The sequence below is a fragment of the Elaeis guineensis genome, chromosome 9, assembly GCF_000442705.2.
Source record: "Elaeis guineensis isolate ETL-2024a chromosome 9, EG11, whole genome shotgun sequence".
NCBI lineage: Eukaryota > Viridiplantae > Streptophyta > Magnoliopsida > Arecales > Arecaceae > Elaeis > Elaeis guineensis.
This window is the reverse complement of record NC_026001.2, coordinates 77,678,650-77,696,806: the sequence shown is the minus strand read 5'-3', so window position 1 is coordinate 77,696,806 and position 18,157 is coordinate 77,678,650. Positions and strand designations below refer to the sequence as shown.

Genomic DNA, 18,157 nt, shown 5'->3' with positions numbered 1-18,157 from the left:
TAATCCTCATCAAAGTCGGATGCATTTTTGACTATTCTATCGCACTCCAGATGGAATTTCAGCTATTGGATGGTGCAAATCTCTCCTTAACAAAGTCGGATGCTACCACAGCCGTTGGATTGAGCGATAGATTTGATTTGGACCGTCGATCAGCACAAAAATCTTTCGTCTGCCTATAGATCGTGCTTGTGGATCGCGAACTGTTTCTGTGGACTACATCCTTGATTCTCTAAACCAAGCAGTCGGTACACCATGCATCGAAGATAATTTTTAATATTTTTTAAGATATTTTGGCTCCATTTTTGCTCTGATTTTTTTTTGAAAAATAAGAAAAAATATGCATTAAATTTTTTAAAAATTTTATATTATTTTGGTGCTTAAATTACTCAATTAAATCAACATCTATTTTTCATAAATATACTCTAATTTTATATTTTTAAAATTATTTATTTTTATAAAAAATTTGATTTATTCATGAAATTAGATTTTTAAGAAGATGTTAGCACCATAAATTATCAAAAATATTTACAACAAATATAAAAATATACCACTTATGATACCCTCCAACTTAAACTTTGCTCGTCCTTGAGTAAAGAAAGAATTTAGAATTAAGTACCTTTTAACTTAAAATTTTGAATTTCATCAAATAATTTTCAAAAGAGCCACTGATGTTTAATAGAGCGTGAATGAGGTATGTCATTGGAGTATTAATACTAATCAATATGAGAGTTAAACTAAGAATACTAATTTTTTTTGAATTTTTCTAAATTATTTCTATCTTTATCTCTAAATCATTAGTCTTCATATGGACAAGTATATTATTACTTCCGTCCTTCATTTATTGAACTTTTTTTTCCTAATGTTGTACTGCTATTGAGTGTTTTAACCCCTTAAGCTTTCTGTTTGACCCATATAGTGAGTTTTAAGCCAATGACTCCCAAATCAGATGGCTTTAGGATACTAGGTATAGAATACTCTTCGAACCTACTTACTTGAATCAAACAGGCTACGAGTTAAAACTAATTTTACAACAAAGCTTCTTTATCCTTTATACCTTTTGATGCGAAACTCAATACTTGCTTAGGCAAAGAGGTCCGGTTACTCAGCATGAAGTATTTGAATTTTTTTTTTAAATATATGAAGAAATATATAGTTACCCAACACAAGTCCATAAGAAGTAAATTCTTCTTTGATGCTGGTAGAAAAATTTAAAAATACTCAAAAAAAATGTTTAAGTTTTAAACTTAACTCTTTATTGAGTTTTCTTAATACTTGATCTCTCGATATCTCACAAATTCTCTAATCTGTACATCAATTTTCTTTTAAAAATGCTTGATTTAACTCAATTCTTAAGTGTAATCAGGTACTTAAATACTAAATACTAACTTATTTGAAGACTTTAAAAATTTAAAAATTAAAAAAAAATTTATTATTCTCCCCCCAACTTAATCGACATTGTCCTTTATGGAGTAAAAAAAATAAAAAGTGTATAAAATGAGAAAGAAAAGGAGAGATATCACCCGATCCAGGCATCTTTTTAAAATTGGTGCTCCTTCCAACTTAGCCAATATTATCTTCAAATCTCCACAAAGCAAGAATCAACTAACCTAAATAAAATACAAAAAAAGCAAAAGTAAAAGTTAAAATTGGGTTGTCTCCCAAAAAATGCTAAGTTTTAAGTTTTTAGTCGGACTGAACCTGAGATACAGAATCAATTAGAATAAATAGGCTCATGGAGAACCATGATTTGCTCCTCAATTTCAGTAGGCAATTTCAAGAATGGTTTCAATCATTGTCCATTCACTTTAAAAGTAGCACCATTGCTTGGATTTTTGATCTCTACGGCCCCATAAGAGAAAACTTCTTTTATTATATAGGGCCCTGTCCATCTAGATCTAAGTTTTTCAGGAAATAAATGTAGCCTAGAGTTATACAAAAGAACTTTTTGACCAGGTGTAAAAGTTTTTCTTAGAATTGCTTTATCATGAAATACTTTAGTTCGTTCTTTGTATATTTTAGCATTTTTATATGCCTCATTCCTGATTTCTTCTAGTTCATTTATTTGTAGCTTCCTTTGATGTCCAGCCTCATCTAGGTCCATGTTCAATTATTTTATGGCCCACATAGCTTTATGTTCTAGTTCAACTGGCAAGTGACATGCTTTACCAAACACAATCCTGTAAGGTGACATTCCTAGATGGTCTTGAAAGCTGTGCAATAAGCCCAAAGTGCATCGATTAGCTTCAACGACCAATTTTTTCTATTGGTATTAACGATCTTTTTCAAGATTTGTTTGATTTGATGATTTGAAACTTCTACTTGCCCACTGGTTTACGAATGATAGGGTGTGGCCAATTTGTGATTGATGTTATATTTTTTCATCAAGGACTCAAAGGATCGATTGCAAAAATGTGTTCCTTGATCATTTATAATGGCTTTAGGAATACCAAAATGAGAGAAGATATTTTTCTTAAGAAATTTGATAACAATTTTGCTATTATTTGATCTACATGGTATAGCTTCTACCCATTTGGACACATAGTCAACCGCCACTAGAATATACTCATTTCCAAAGGAGTTAGGAAATGATCCCATAAAATTAATTCCCCACACATCAAAAGTCTCAACAACTAGGATCGGATTTAATGGCATCATATCTCTTTTTGTGATTCATCCTACTTGTTGACATCTAGGACAGCTTTTACAATACTCATGTGCATCCTTAAAAAGGGTGGGCCAATAGAATCCACATTGGAGAACCTTTGTAGCAGTCTTTTTGGATTCAAAGTGACCACCACAGGCTTGGTCATGATAAAAGGATAGGATGCTTTTAACCTCATGGTCTGGTACACATCTTCTAATGATTTGGTCAGGATATTGTTTAAATAGATATAGATCATCCCAAATAAAATACTTTACTTGGGCAAAGAATTTGTGCTTGTCTTGAGTAGTCTAGTGAGAAGGAATCCTATCCGTGGCTAAATAATTGACAATATCAGCATACCACAGTTCTACAGTCACAGCCATGAGTTGTTCATCAGAAAAAGATTCTTCTATTGCTGGTTCATTAGAGGGCGCATCTATCAATCGGGATAGATGATCGGCTACTATATTTTCAGTTCTTTTCTTATCCCTGATTTCTAAGTCAAATTCCTAAAGAAGTAAAATTCACCGGATTAGATGTACCTTGGCATCTTTCTTTGTTAAGAGATATCTAATGGCTGAGTGAGCAGTGTACATAATGACATGTGAACCAACCAAATAGGATCTAAACTTTTTTAAGACAAAGACAATAGCCAAGAACTCTTTCTTTGTTGTGGAATAATTAAGCTACGCATTATTGAGGGTTCACTGGCATAGTAAATAACTCATGGCAGCTTATCGATTCTCTGTCCTAAAACAGCTCTGATGGCTTGATCTGATGCATCACACATAAGTTTGAAGGACTGAGTTTAGTCAGGTGGGTGAATGATGGGTGCAGATATCAGTGCTTTTTTAAGACATTCAAATGATTTGTGGCACTCAGGTAGTGAAATCAAATTTGATATCCTTAGCTAAAAGATTAGTCAGTGGTCGGGTTATCTTGCTAAAATTCTTGATAAACCTCCTATAGAAACCAGCATATCCTAAAAATGAGCGAATTTTCTTAATTGATCTAGGTGGTGGAAGATTTACAATCAAATCTACTTTGGCTTTGTCTACTTCAATACCTTTCTTTGAGATAACATGGCCAAGCACTATGCCTTCTTTGACTATGAATTGATATTTTTTCTAATTAAGCACTAAGTGTTTCTCCTTACACCTTTCTAAGACTAGCCTTAAGTGATGTAGGCACTCAGAGAAGGCGGAGCCAAAGATAGAACAGTCATCCATAAAGATTTCTAGAAATCTCTTGATCATGTCAGAAAAGATACTAACCATGCACCTTTAAAAAGTAGATGAGGCATTACATAAGCCAAAGGGCATCCTTCTATAGGCAAAGGTTCCAAATAGACAGGTAAACGTGGTCTTCTCTTGATCCTCTGGTGCTATAAGAATTTGATTGTAGCCGGAGTATCCATCCAAAAAATAATAGAACTCATGTCCAGCTAACCTCTCCAACATCTGATCAATAAGAGGTAATGAAAAGTGGTCTTTTCTTATAGCCGCATTCAGTTTTCTATAATCAATACAGACTCTCCATCCAGTTTGAACTCTAGTCGGCACAAGTTCATTGGTTTCATTTTAGATCACTGTAACCCCAGACTTTTTAGGGACCACTTGGATTGGACTAACCCATGAACTATCTGAAAAAGGATAGATAATTCTATTGTTTAATAACTTGAGAATCTCTTTCTTCACTACCTCTTTCATAACTGGGTTAAGTCTCCTTTGGGGGTCTCTAATTAGCTTGGCTTCCTCCCTAAGTGAGTTCGATGTTGGACAATTGAAGGGCTAATCCCCTTAATATCAGCCATGGTCCATGCAATAGCTTCTTTATTCTCTCTGAGGATAGCTAAAAGTTCCTCCTCTTGGGTTGGATCTAGGTCTGATGCTATGATTACAGACAGAGTTTCAGATGGACCTAGATACACATATTTGAGATGCTCAAGGAGTGTTTTGAGTTCTAGTTTTGGTGCTTCCTTAATCGATGGTTTGGATTTTGATTTAGCCAGTCTAACAAGTGGTTCTATGGGTGGTAGCCATTGTGGATGAACTCTCTGGTCAAAGGATGTGAACAGTTCATAAGCAATTTCAGATTCTAAGTCTGACCAGAGATTATAGTCAAAATCTTCTTCTCCTAGATCAATAGGCTCATAAATCTCATCTTGGATCAGGTTTATATTGACTAATTGGTCCTTTTTATTTTCAAGATTAAAAATATTAAGATCAATGAACATGTTTCCAAATGAGAGTTTTATGAGTCCATTGCGACAGTTGATCAGGGTGTTGGTGGTTGCTAAAAATGGTCTACCTAAGATGACTGGGATGTGACCTTTTGGGTTTGACACTAGTTCAGTTTCTAGGATCACAAAATCTATAGGATAAATAAAATCACTGACCTTGATTAGCACATCCTCCATAACTCCCTTAGAGATTCTCACTGATCGGTCTGCCAAATGCAATGTAATTTCTGTAGGCTTTAATTCTCCTATCCCCAATTTCTCATAGACCGAATAAGGTAAAATATTCACACTAGCCTCTAGGTCTAACAAGGTCCTATTAATGATGGTTTCTCCAATGACACATGAGATTGTAGGAGACCCTGGATCTTTGTACTTGACTGGCATGGGGCTTGAAAGATATGAGCTCACACTAGCTGCCAAGAAAGCTTTCTTGGAAACATTAGTGGTCTTCTTCTTTGTACATAGATCTTTGAGGAACTTAGCATAAGTGGAAACTTGTTGGATCATATCTAGCAGAGGAATATTTACTTTCACTTGTTTAAATATCTCTAAGATTTGATCCATGTGGGCTGAGTGTCTGTTGGACCTAAGTCTATTTAGAAAAGGAGCTATAGAATTGGTGGTTGATGTCTCAACTTGCTTGAACCTAGTGATGGGTTCTGCAATTGGCTTGGATGGCTTATCAACCTTTGTTGATTCAAGCTTGTTAGACTTGGTCTGATTAGTCTGCGATTCAGTCGGTTGGTCTTCTTGGTTCTCAGTTATACCTACCTGATTGTCTACTTGTCTCCCAGACCTTAAGGTGTGAATTGCATTTACATGGTTGAATCGACCTTCAGGTTGAGATTGTTGACCAATTTGGGCTCTTGAGTTAGGTTCAGGTTGGTTTGGCCATTTTCCTTTTTCTCTTTCACTGATCGCGGTAGCCAAGTGACTTAATTGCATTTCTAGACGGGCAATGGCTTGGGTGTTTGAATGTACAAGTTGGCCCGTAGTTTGCATGAAATTGTTTGTATTTTTTGTTAAGGCTTTAAGGCTTTTCTCTAGTGAATTATGCTTTTGGTCATTAAATTATATACTATCAGAAGTGGTTTTTATTAAAATCTCTAACCCTTTTTCTAGTGCATTAAGCCTTTGATCATTGTTGAAGCATTGTGAATAATTTGATGGTTGAGTGGGCCTTTGATTGGATTGATTAAGGACAGGTCTACTGGGATTTGACCCTTGTGACTAAGAAAAGTTAGGGTAATTCCTCCATCCTAGATTATACATTGGTGCATAAGGGTCATTTGTAGATTTGTAGTAGGCAGCATTAACTTGTGCTACTTCATTCCCAGTTGGGTTCATCAAAAAGGGACATTCTTACATGATGTGATCTGTGGCATTACATCCATTGCAAGGAAATATTAAAACTTGGTTCACTTTGGTGTGTCCCTTGAGTTCTAAGGCCTTTAACCTATGTAGTATAGTATCTATTTTGGCCTCTGTAGCTAGGGATGTGGATACTTGATGCATAGCACCTCTTGTAGGTTCCCTGGTTGCTTTCCACTGCAGGCTCTTTTCTGCTGGATCCTCTAAGAATTGCTAGGCTTCATTAGCTTCCTTATGCATAAACTGGCCTGGACACATTGACTCTAGCATGGTTCTAGAGTTTGGGTCTAGTTCCTCATAAAAGGTTTGGCATAGTCTCCAAGTCTTAATTTCATGGTGTGGGCATTGGGTTAAAAGGTTCTTGAAACGATCAAAATACTTCCAGAAAGACTCACCCCCAAATTGATAAAATTGATTAATTTTATTTCTTAACTTAGATGTTTTATAATGTGAAAATAATTTTCTCAAGAAAGTTTTTACAAATCCATCCCAAGTTGTGATCGAGTGGTTAGGCAGACTATATAACCATTTCTTAGCACTGTCCTTAAAAGCAAAATTAATCAGCCTAAGTTTAATAGCATCATTTGACATTTGGTGTATTCTCATAGTGTCACATACTTCCTTAAATTCTCTAATAAAAATATATGCATCTTCATTATCAGTGAATTTAGAGATCATGTTAATGATTTGAGGTTTAATTTCAAAAGTTATTACATTGGTTTGGGAAAGTCTGATACAAGATGGTTGGGCTGACCCAACAGGATAGCAAAGATCTTTTAGGATCTGAGGTTGATTGACTTCACTCATTGTGGACTCAGAATTTTCTTGGATTAGGATAGGGTTTGAATCAATTCTCACTAAACGACCAGATTCTCTTTTCCAAGTTACAATCTTGTGAGATTTTTAATGATTTTTTTTATTAGAAGAGAGAAGAGGAAGAAGAGATAGATGAGAAGAGAGTTCTAAAGATGGGAGCCTAAGAAGTCTTAAATCTAGAGATGATAGAAAAGAGCATTTTAATTAGGGTTAATGTTTATAGGTTAGTAATCAAGTTATGCAATCAATTCTAGCTATGGGTAACCTTAGATTTAGACAGCTCCTAACTGTCAAGGTTGTCTTTGAGTACTCATGTGAAAGACTAGCCACTCAACTGGCCAGGTAAGTGTAAAGTTGGTGGGATCCCACCATTGCTTTTCTTAGACACCAACTGAGCTGGCCATGTAAGTAAACGAAACCAATTAAATAATCATCTTTCTTCAGGATATAGTTTCTGAACCACTTTTCTAGACACTAGTCAAACTGACTAACCCTAACCCGATCCAACTCTTTGGAATTTTTATCCCATTGAGCTCGAGAGTCCTTAGAGGCCAACATCTAATTGATTTTAAGTTAAGATTTAGGTCAATGCAATATGCAGGATGGTGGTTTGTGGGCCAAAGAAGGGTGATAAAATCTCTACCTTATCTTGTTTAGGGTTTGTACCCTTAAGATATTTTATGGACTTATGTAATACAAGAAGAAAAGATGGCCAGATTTGGTAGTTAGTCTCGAGTAAATTGATTTGTTTCACTTTTTATTTTTTGTGATTAAGTATCTAATTTTCTAAGTAGATTATGAGGTGTCAATGTAGAGATTTTTTTTTTTGAAAGAAAGTAAGTTTGACTAAGAAACTAAGCAAATTAGAAAGCAAAGAAAAAGAAACTAAGAATAAGATATTTTTTTTTAATAAAAAAAATAATCATGTCTAGATTTCGACAACGGTGTTAAAATTTGATTGCTGTCGTAAGTGGTCAAGAATAAAAACCAACTCAAACTATATAGATAGGGTGAGTCGGAATCGTTTCCACGGAGATCTAGGGTGATTATCTCTTTTTTTTTAAAGAAGAAATAAAAGAGAATTGATTGTAGAAGGATTAAAAAGAAATAGAATAGTAAGAATTAAATTAAAAATATAAATTAATTTATGAAAAAAAATAATTCAGAGAAATAATCTAGATATTTCAAATCTACCATGCAAATTAGATTTATTTTCTTCTTTTTCTATGTTGTAATATTAATTCTTGTGATTAAGATATTAGCATAACTTATCTCTAAGGGATACAGACTGTATCAGTAGATTACAGCTCATCCTATCCGAGTATAAACTATCTAAATTCAATTACAAGATATAAGATTTAATCAAACATACCACGATCTATCTCTCCTAAGCACGTACCGTATCCAGAGATCACAGCACGTCAGTGAAGGGTATAGGCCGTGTAGGCTAGATCAATACCTCAAAAAAATAAAAAGATATGAAATAAAAGTATATTTTTATTGTATAAAAATTAAATATAAGAAAAAAAATAAAAATCCATTTACAAGCTTCATTGTATTCTTGGATTGAAGGGATTTAGCTACGCATCAAGATCTCTAGCTTCATAATCTCTCAATATTTGATTCCTAAAGCTCCTTGATTTTTTTTATTTTTTTATTTTTTTTAATTTTTTCTCATCTTTACATTTATTCTCGGGTCTCCTATTTATAGGTAAATTTTTTACCTTTTTCTGATCACAAAAGGAGTCCCAAAACTCTTAAAAAATATATTATACTTGTATAAATTAATGCTGGCCGTTGGATTGCCTTTGAACCACCCAGATTAGCCCAAAATCTGATATTTTAATCCTTATTAAAGTTAGATACATTTTTGACCATCCGATCATGCTCTAGATGGAATTCCAACCATTGGATGGCGCAAATCTCTCCTTAACAAAGTCGGATGCCACCATAGCCGTTGGATCGAGTGATAGATTTGATCTGGACCGTCGATTAGCACAAAAAACCTTCCGTCCATCTGTAGATCGTGCCTGTGGACCACGAACTGTTTCTATGGACCGCGCCCTTGATTCTGTGGACCAAGCGACTGGTCCACCATGCACCGAAGGTAACATTCAATATTTTTTAGTATATTTTAGCTCCATTTTCGCTCCAATTTTTTTCTGAAAAATAAGAAAAAATATGTATTAAATTTTTAAAAATTTTACATTATTTTGATGCTTAAATTATTTAATTAAATCAACATCTATTTTTCATAAATATGCTCTAATTTTATATTTTTTTAATATTATTTATTTTTACAAAAAAAAATTGATTTATTCATGAAATTAGGTTTTTAAGAAGATGTTAGCATCATAAATTATCAAAAATATCTATAATAAATATAAAAATATATCACTTATCAGGATGCCAATTTTTTTTTTACAGAAGAAAGAAAGGGGGCACGACTCATATGGGGCATGGGGAATTTTCATGTGAAGAGAGGTGTGGAGGTGTGGAGGATTTTATATCACATGGGTTGTTAAGTTGGTTAAGTCCTGTTCTAAATAGGATTCAAGATCTTGGTCAAATTCTAACTAATTCTTGGATCCACTCCTAACTAACTTAGAAATTAGTTATAATAAACTAACTAATTGAGTCCTAGTCCAATTATTAGGCTCCAATCAAAATTATAAATAGTTAGATTAAAATCCCATTGATCTTGGGATTGATTCTTGATGGATATCAGGAAAGTTATTTGATAATAAGACTTGATCCAATCAAGCCTAATATCCAATAGGGTTTGATTCAATCAAAATTTATATAAAATAATTTTATATTCATGTATCTCTGAGATCAATTAGAACAAGTTCTATTATTCAATAGGGATGCATCCAATTAATCTAAAACCAATCTAATTGAATCCAATTCAATTAGATCTAATCCAATCCCCATTCCTCAATCAAATTGAGCCAATTAATAATTATATTTTTAATTAATTATTTTTCTAATTTACTAACTATTAGTAAATATTTTATTACAACTTTTATAAAGGATTAATCATCAATCAAATTAATAATTAAGCTCTTCAACAATTCACAATCGTCGATCAGCCATTTGATCAGATAGGTACTTTTGTATGTGTGATCCCATAAGTTCGAACCCAAGCCGGTAGCACAAGAATAATTTCTGTACTAATTAATATAACCATCTAGCAATGGGACCCGATATCTGGATAGACTGAATGTATGCCCAGCAACACTCTAGAACTCATGTGGATATAGTTACCGTATAATTTATCCCTTCGACACTCGATGCTCAAAGATAATTTTGGATTAAACTGTCAATGCAGGATGAGTGGTCCACATTGTGTCTCAACCTTAAAAATTCTGTGACTCCTCATAGGACTACTTTGACCAAAATTTTGTTAAATTGAAACACAGTGATGCATCATCTCCAATTTTACTTGGAGCGGTCAATCCTATCTTAATTCGCACTTAGATTTCACAAGTACTTGACTATACCCAAAAATCTTCCATCATCAAATTAAAAATTCGAATAGTCCGACACCAAAGCACAGTGAGTTGCTTACAAGTCATTGAGGCAGTCTCAAGTCCGAGGGACATATATACCCATATCCCATCAGAGCAATCAGAGCAATCTTTGACAGCAGAGTTCTCTGAAAGTGATCACGCTCAGTAAAATGTACTTCTACATATCACTCGTATGCCATATCCGTGTCACCACACGTCTTGGTTAAAAAGATAACCAACTAATATGACACACAATGACCTACACTCGATACAATTATTGTCCTTATAACAATTGTATCATTTGGTCGCGAGTAGGATTTAAGAACGACATGATAAATCCTCCTTTATCATTTTGGTAGTAGTTCTAAGAACTTCATCATAACATATGAGTTCTATTTTGGAAGATATATTCCTTATGATGAATTTGCCAGATAACATTTATCATTTTATAATTTATATACTTATATGGAGCACAATCATCTACAACCTAGATGATTGACTTTAGGACACATTTCTCAACATGATGTGGTTTAACCTAACTAATTTTCTAATTGGATTAAGACCTAATTGGATTCCTAATTAAGCTAGGACCTTATTAGTTATTTGGTTATAACTAATTCCTAAGTTAGTTAGGATTGATCCAAGAATTAGTTAGGAATTGGACCAAGAACCAAGAAAGTCCTAGTTGGACTAGGACTCATTTTTTTTCTTGGCCGCCCCACCTCTTCTCCAAGCTATTTATGTCTCCACGTGCCTCCTTGCTTTCATGTGAAGAAACCCACACGCCCACTCTCTTTTGTGTGAAATAAATCATGCCCCAACCCATCTCTTACACACCTGCACAATAGGAGTTGAGGCTACCCCAAACTCCATCTAATAGCCCTACTCCACTCCTATTTAAAGGGACTCACAATGTGAGAAGGTGGCTGGTTGGCTACTATTTTGGCATAGAAAATCTGAGCTCCTAGCATGAAAAAAAGAGAAGAAGAAGGTTTTCCTTGTGGGCTGAAAAAGAGAGGAATTGTTCCTCCTTCTGGGTGTGAGAAAAAGGTGAGGAAGAAAGTCTTCCTTATAGGCTAAAGAAAAGGAAAAAGAGTCTTCCTTCTTGTGTGCTAATTTTAGAGAGGAAAAGTTTCTCTTGGAGGCATGAAAAAGGATGAAAGAAAGGTTCTCTCTCATGCATGGAAGAAAAGAGAAGAAAGGGTTCTCTAGATCTCTAACGTAGAGATCATGTGCGTGGTTTCAAGAAGAAAAGGAGAGGATCTCCTTGTTCTTCTTCATCTTTCTCTTGATCCTCTTATTCTTCTTCTTCTCTAAGAATATCTTGAGAGAAAAGAAGAGTCCTCTTCAACCATCAAGATGTAATCTCTGCAATGGAGCGAGCACCTCGGTGAAATCAAAGGTTTCTGATTAGATCAAGGCCTTGTGTATATATCCGTAAAGATTGAATATTTGTGCGACTTCTAAAGGATCTTCTGGAAGATATCCAAGATCATCGCTTCGCAGGTGAAGATGGACTCACGGTGATGATCCAGATTTGAAGATGAAAAAGCGAAATAGGTATGCAATCTAATTGCATATTTATTTTAGATTAAAAATCAGATCATATTATTTCTGCACATGAACTAGATCCTTAGATGCTTATATATGATGTATACATATTTAGATTAAAAATATTTTAATCTATTATTCTACTGTATTTTGATTTTGAAAGAGTTTTAAAATTCATATGCATGAGTATCTTAGAAATCCCAACAGTGGTATCAGAGCCATGGATTCATATGTATGAAAATAACATGCATGATTTAAAAAAAAATTTCAAAATCTGATTTTTAATTCATACATGAGATGTATATCTATTTAATTTAGATCTGAAAAAAGTTTCGAGATCTGATTTTGATTCATATATATGATATATGAAAGTATGCTTAGATCCGAAATTAGTTTGTATGATCTAAATTTTTCATATATGTGATATGTGATTATTTATTTAGATCTAAAATTAGTTTCTAAAATCTGTAATTTATTCATATATCTGATATATGATTGCATGTATGATCTGAAAATTATTTCGAGATCAAAAACTTATTTTTTATGCAAAGAATTTAGATCTAAAAATTTAAATTTAGGATCTGAAATTTATGTATGTGCATGATGGATCGTCATGGGTAGATCAAATTAGGTTATATAATTGAATTACACCTAAAATTTTTTGATTTGATCATATTGCATCTAAATTGATTTAGTAGTTGGTCAAATCGAGTTAAGTGTTGATTAGGATTAGGTTAATAGAGCTTAAGATCATACAATTATTGTAGATCGAGTTGATTGACATCCACATGTAAAATCAATTAACCTAAGGATCTAATTCAGCTCTGTGGCTCGAGCCTGATTCACTTAAGCTAGTTTATTTGGATCAATTGATCGATTGGTATCTAAAGTAAGTAATTGAGAGGTGGTTACTTAATTAGGACCCTTGATCCATCAAGGGAGAGCCTCCCATCGATCCTTACTTACTTGATCAATTTGAAAGATTGAGTCTTGAATATGGTTGCTTGGTGGTTTGATTTAGCCCATGCCAATTAGATTGGTTATTTGATGACTGATTAGATGAGATTTGAATTGAACCTCTCTATAAATATTAAGCCTATTAATCTTCTATTGTTGTAGATGTGCGGATGTGCTACCGATGTTGATTGTTCTCGATGGATCACAATGGTTCAGTTGCATCAGGAACACGCAACCACTTCATTAACAAAGAGTTGCTCTAAGGTAAAGATAGGGTTGGGCCCAATAACTGTTAGATGAGGGATCCAATGATGGCTTTGCACCTATTTGTGAATGATGGGTCAGGCTTAATTAAGGAGTATGATCAATAACTGTTAGGTGAGCCTACATAACTTAGAGATCAAATCGTTGCAACATACTTAGAGAAGCATTTGAGCAAAGAGTTGTCCATGCATCTGTGTACGTATTACCAATAACTGTTAAGTGAGGTGCATAGAATCGGTGGGACCACAGCACCCACTAAAAATCTATTTGTCATGTTAGGATTTTCATTTCTCCATTCGAGGAGTGTGAGGGATCTGACAAAATAGTGGGAGCTTATTTATTTATTAAAATCTCTAGAGTAAATTATAAAATAAGTACAAACATCTAATTAGAATCTCTGCTCTCTATGGTTTATTGTGTTAGCTTCCAATCCTCTAGCTCGAATCCTAGATACAACAATTTAACCAAAACTAATTACATACACTGGTTCAAAAACTTAAGAATCGTTCTTAGTTTTTAAAAAATTAAGCCATGTTCTCGATCAAATTTTCTCTATATTATCAGTTTATCCAATCCAAAATCAATGAGCTATACTTGATAAGTAGATGGATAATGACAATAAAGATAGGTGCTATATGTTGGCATCCATGTTAGATGAACTTCAATACGTGCATAAAGACTGTACGCTACCAACGACATACTGATTCATTTGTAAAAGGTGTGAGGTGATCAGAGTCACAACGCATAAGATGTGTGATGGATAGTCAGTCCATGATCACTATTTGATAATGAACAGAAGACATTAAGGAGCTTAAAAAGCTCGATATGATCATGCATAAAGAATTGCTAGTGGATATGATCCTACAATCTCTTCCTATTTGTATGGATAGTTTATGGTAAACTTGTTGGAATTCGAAGTTTGGGGCATGCATGTGTGTTTCAAAACTTTATTTTCTAAACACCACAGTAAAATATAAGATTAAAATATTTTTAATCTGATCATGCATGCATAAAAATATAAAACCACAAGGATTTAGTTCATGTGCTGAAATTGACATATGCTGAAATTCATATTGTGGTCAATTCATATACCTGTTTCATAATCTCTTTCTTCGAATCTGGATCTGGAAGAGAAGAGATTTTCTTTTAGTCGCACAAGTGTCTGGCCTTTACGGGTATCTACTCGGGATCAGTCTGGAGCAGTCTTCTAGAAATTAAATTTTTTTCTCTAAAAAAATTTAGCCTGCTGAATCTGGACGAAGTCTGGATCGCAATCAACACTTGATCTCTTTCTTTGATCTTCTTCTTCTCTTCTTCTCTTACTTTTTTCTTTGCTTTGTGCTGCTGCTAGACACCAAGAACTAGCACCAATTAGGATGTCCAACACCCTTGGCATGGAGGAGGAGGACGCCCAAGGGAGAAGGAGAAGGAGAAGGGAGAGGAAGAGAGGGCATGGGGAAACCTTCTAAGCATGGAGGGCTGCTGGTTTAGATGCTCTAGGGATTTTAAGGGAGATCCTTTTAAATAAGAATGAGGATTGAATCCTATTCAATCTCATAATACAAATCTTACTTGCATTAGGTTTCTTAATAACTTAAGTTATTTAACTTACATTAGGAATCCTATTAGGCATCAACTCTTGGAGCCCTTGCACCCAACTAAACACACCCCAAAACACACCCAAGGAACACCCCATATAAGATTATGAGGCCCTCTAATCATAGGACATGCCCAACTTGATCCAATCAAAGTGGTGCCTAAGATAAACTATCAAGAAAATTTATTAGGGACTTGCATCCTTAATTCATATGATCCATAACCTTAGACACTCAACAATTGGAGTCTCATGAATCTAATTCATGTAGATTATTAACAAATAATTAAGTTTGAATTATCTTATCAAATAAGAATCCAAATGAAAAAAGAAATTAGGTCCAACTATGTGCTAGCAAGGTTACCTTGAACCCAATCGAGTTTCTCTAAACTCAATTGACACTTTATAAGCTCAATTGCTAATTTCAAGCTTAATCTCTTTGTTGTGTGATCCCATAGGTTCAATTCTATTTGGTAGTAAGATATACAATGATCTCTATCAAAGTATCATTGAAACTCTTTTTAATGGGTCGGAATAATTCCACTCTAACTCATCAAGGATTGTCGATTAAGAACAATCCTAGTGAGTGCTCACAATCCACCAATGATACCAACAGTATGTAGTGACAATCTAGTAGAACTGAAATGAACCTTTAGGTGTAGTTAACATGTAATTCAATCCCTCTATCATGAGTTCCGACTAGATGGTAGGTCGTGGATAAATCATCAAACCTCAACATCAGTCATATGATAGATTTGATTAGCTCAAGTCCAGTTGTGACTTTTATGAAATTTTTTTTCCATCAATCATACTACTGTGGCCATAGATTTTTGAACTTAGCTTTTCAAATCTCATAGAACTATTCTTTTCTACCAAGATTGATAGATCCCATCTTGATACACATCCTACTTCTACAGTGGACCAACTGTCATCAATATTCACTATAAGGGCTCATTGAGATCCATGTTTATATGTCAATCAAACTTCAGCAGTCCCACTGCGAGCAGCAGTGCCATCTCAGATCAAAGGATCAGTCACACAACTACAATATCGAGATGATCACTAACGATCGAGTAGAAATCCAACTGATCTCTCGCATGGTCATGCTCAGTACTAGTTACAACTATCCACACTCATCATCCAGTATCTCTATACTGTAGATTAGAGACTCATCTATCTCGAAGGAAGTGATCTGTGTGCTAGTCTATCTGGATTGATTACCATCCTCATGATGATCCTATGATCGGAAGTATTTAGGAATCAAATACATGTCTCTAATTCTCAACACTTTGAGAATATGTATCGAAAATTAATTTCATGGATGATTCAAGGACACATCATATTTGAATGAAAAATAAATTTATTTTTTTATTGATCAAATCAATGTATTAAATATAAAATTATGTCCTAGAGTTATTACAATGTGTCAGCCATATTGACTTCTAAGACATACATCTAACAATCTCATACTTAAACTAAAGCTAATTGGCCACAAATCTAAGTCTGATCTTCTCAAGGTGGATTTCTATTTTTGATTAGCTCAACTACTTAGTTAGCAGGTCTGCCACATTGTTCGCAGAATCTACTCTTCGCACCTCAACATGTTTCTTTTCGAAGTAGTCGCATATGATGTGATACCGCTGCTCGATGTGCTTCGATTTTTGATGAGATCTCGACTCCTTAGGAAGTGCTATGGCTCCATTGTTGTTGCAGTAAAGTGGTATGGCATCCGATGTCATAATCCCAAGTTTTGTGATGAACTTTTTGAACTAGAAGCCTTTCTTTGCAGCATCTGAAGTGTTGAAAATAGTGTCCCAAAGCCAATCGTCAGTCTGTTGATGGTTGTGCTCATTTTTGTATTTGTACATGAATTATGAATTAATAAAAATTATTTTGATATTTTTTCATCACAAAATGTTTCATCTTCTAATAAACTCCTATGTTGTGGTGAAGTCCTTAGGACTATTTAGACTCGACAAAGGAGGATTTGTCGTTTAGTCCTTAAATCTGTTCGCGACCAAATAATACGTTGTTACCAAGGACGATAATGTTTATCAAGCATAGGTCATTGTGTGCCATATAGATTGGTTGTCCTCTTAACCAATGAGTGTGGAGACCCTGGTATGGCATACAGGTGAGATGTAAGGGTACATCTGCACTGAACGTGACCGACTCCAGAGCTATTTCTGCTATCAAGATTTGCTCCAATAGAATATGGGTATAAATATTCCTCCGATCTGAGATCGCCACGGTGACTTGCAAGCAACTCACTGCACTTAGGCACTGGACTACCTGAATTTCTAATTCAGTGATGGAAGGCTGCTGGGTGTAGTCAAGTACTTGACTTGTCGGTGCGTGTGTCAAGATAGGATTGACCACTCCAGTTTAGGAGCTGTGTACAGTCATGTTTTAATTTAGCAAAACCTTGGCCAGGGTAGTCCTTGTAAGGAGTCACAGGACTGTTTGAGTTGAGCACGATTCGGATGATCTGATCAGGGTTGACAGTTTAACCCTGAGTCATCCTAAACACAGGGGTCAAAAAGATGAATTATACAGTAACCATATTCATGTAGGTTCTGAGTGTTGCGATTGTGACTCTTCGACCTATCCGAATGTCGGGTACCATTGCTAGATGGTCACTTCGATTAGTACAGGAATTGGTTCCTGTGCTACCGGCTTAGGTTCGAACCTGCGGGGTCACACACATTAGAGGTTCCTATCTGATCTGATGGTTGATGTAGAATCCTATATGTTTGGGACTCAGTGATCGAGAATCAGGATTCTCTGATCATGAGTTCCACACATTATGGGTACCGGGGTCAAGAGACCCACTGGTTGGGACTTTTCGATCAGGGTTACATATCGATGAATTCTGATGCCTGATTGCCCATCAGATTTGGACTCAGTATTTATGACAGATTTAATTAGTGATTTGATCACTAATTAACTTAATTTGATTGAGTAATTATTTTTGGATCAAGTCCAATTGAATTGGATTCAGTTGGGTTTGACCCGATTAGATTAAGAGTTGACCTAATCGTCGAGATGGTTTGGTCCCTGATTTGATCAGGGGTTGGGCTTAGTCAATTCCTGATTTGATTAGAATTTTATTGAGCCTAATTAAGCCTAATTAAGTTAGGTTTAAATTAGTCTAATTGGACCTAATTTATTTGGTTCAATTAGGTTGGTTTAAATAATTAAACCAC

The 18,157-nt window shown here is 34.8% G+C and overlaps 1 non-coding gene across 1 annotated transcript; it reads left to right on the top strand.

Annotated features, from left to right (window-relative positions):
* Positions 1-6,585: 6,585 nt before the first annotated feature.
* LOC140851856 (small nucleolar RNA R71) lies at positions 6,586-6,692 on the top strand. Its single transcript, XR_012134613.1, has one exon. It is a non-coding gene; the product is annotated as a small nucleolar RNA R71 (small nucleolar RNA).
* The last annotated feature ends 11,465 nt before the right edge of the window (positions 6,693-18,157 follow it).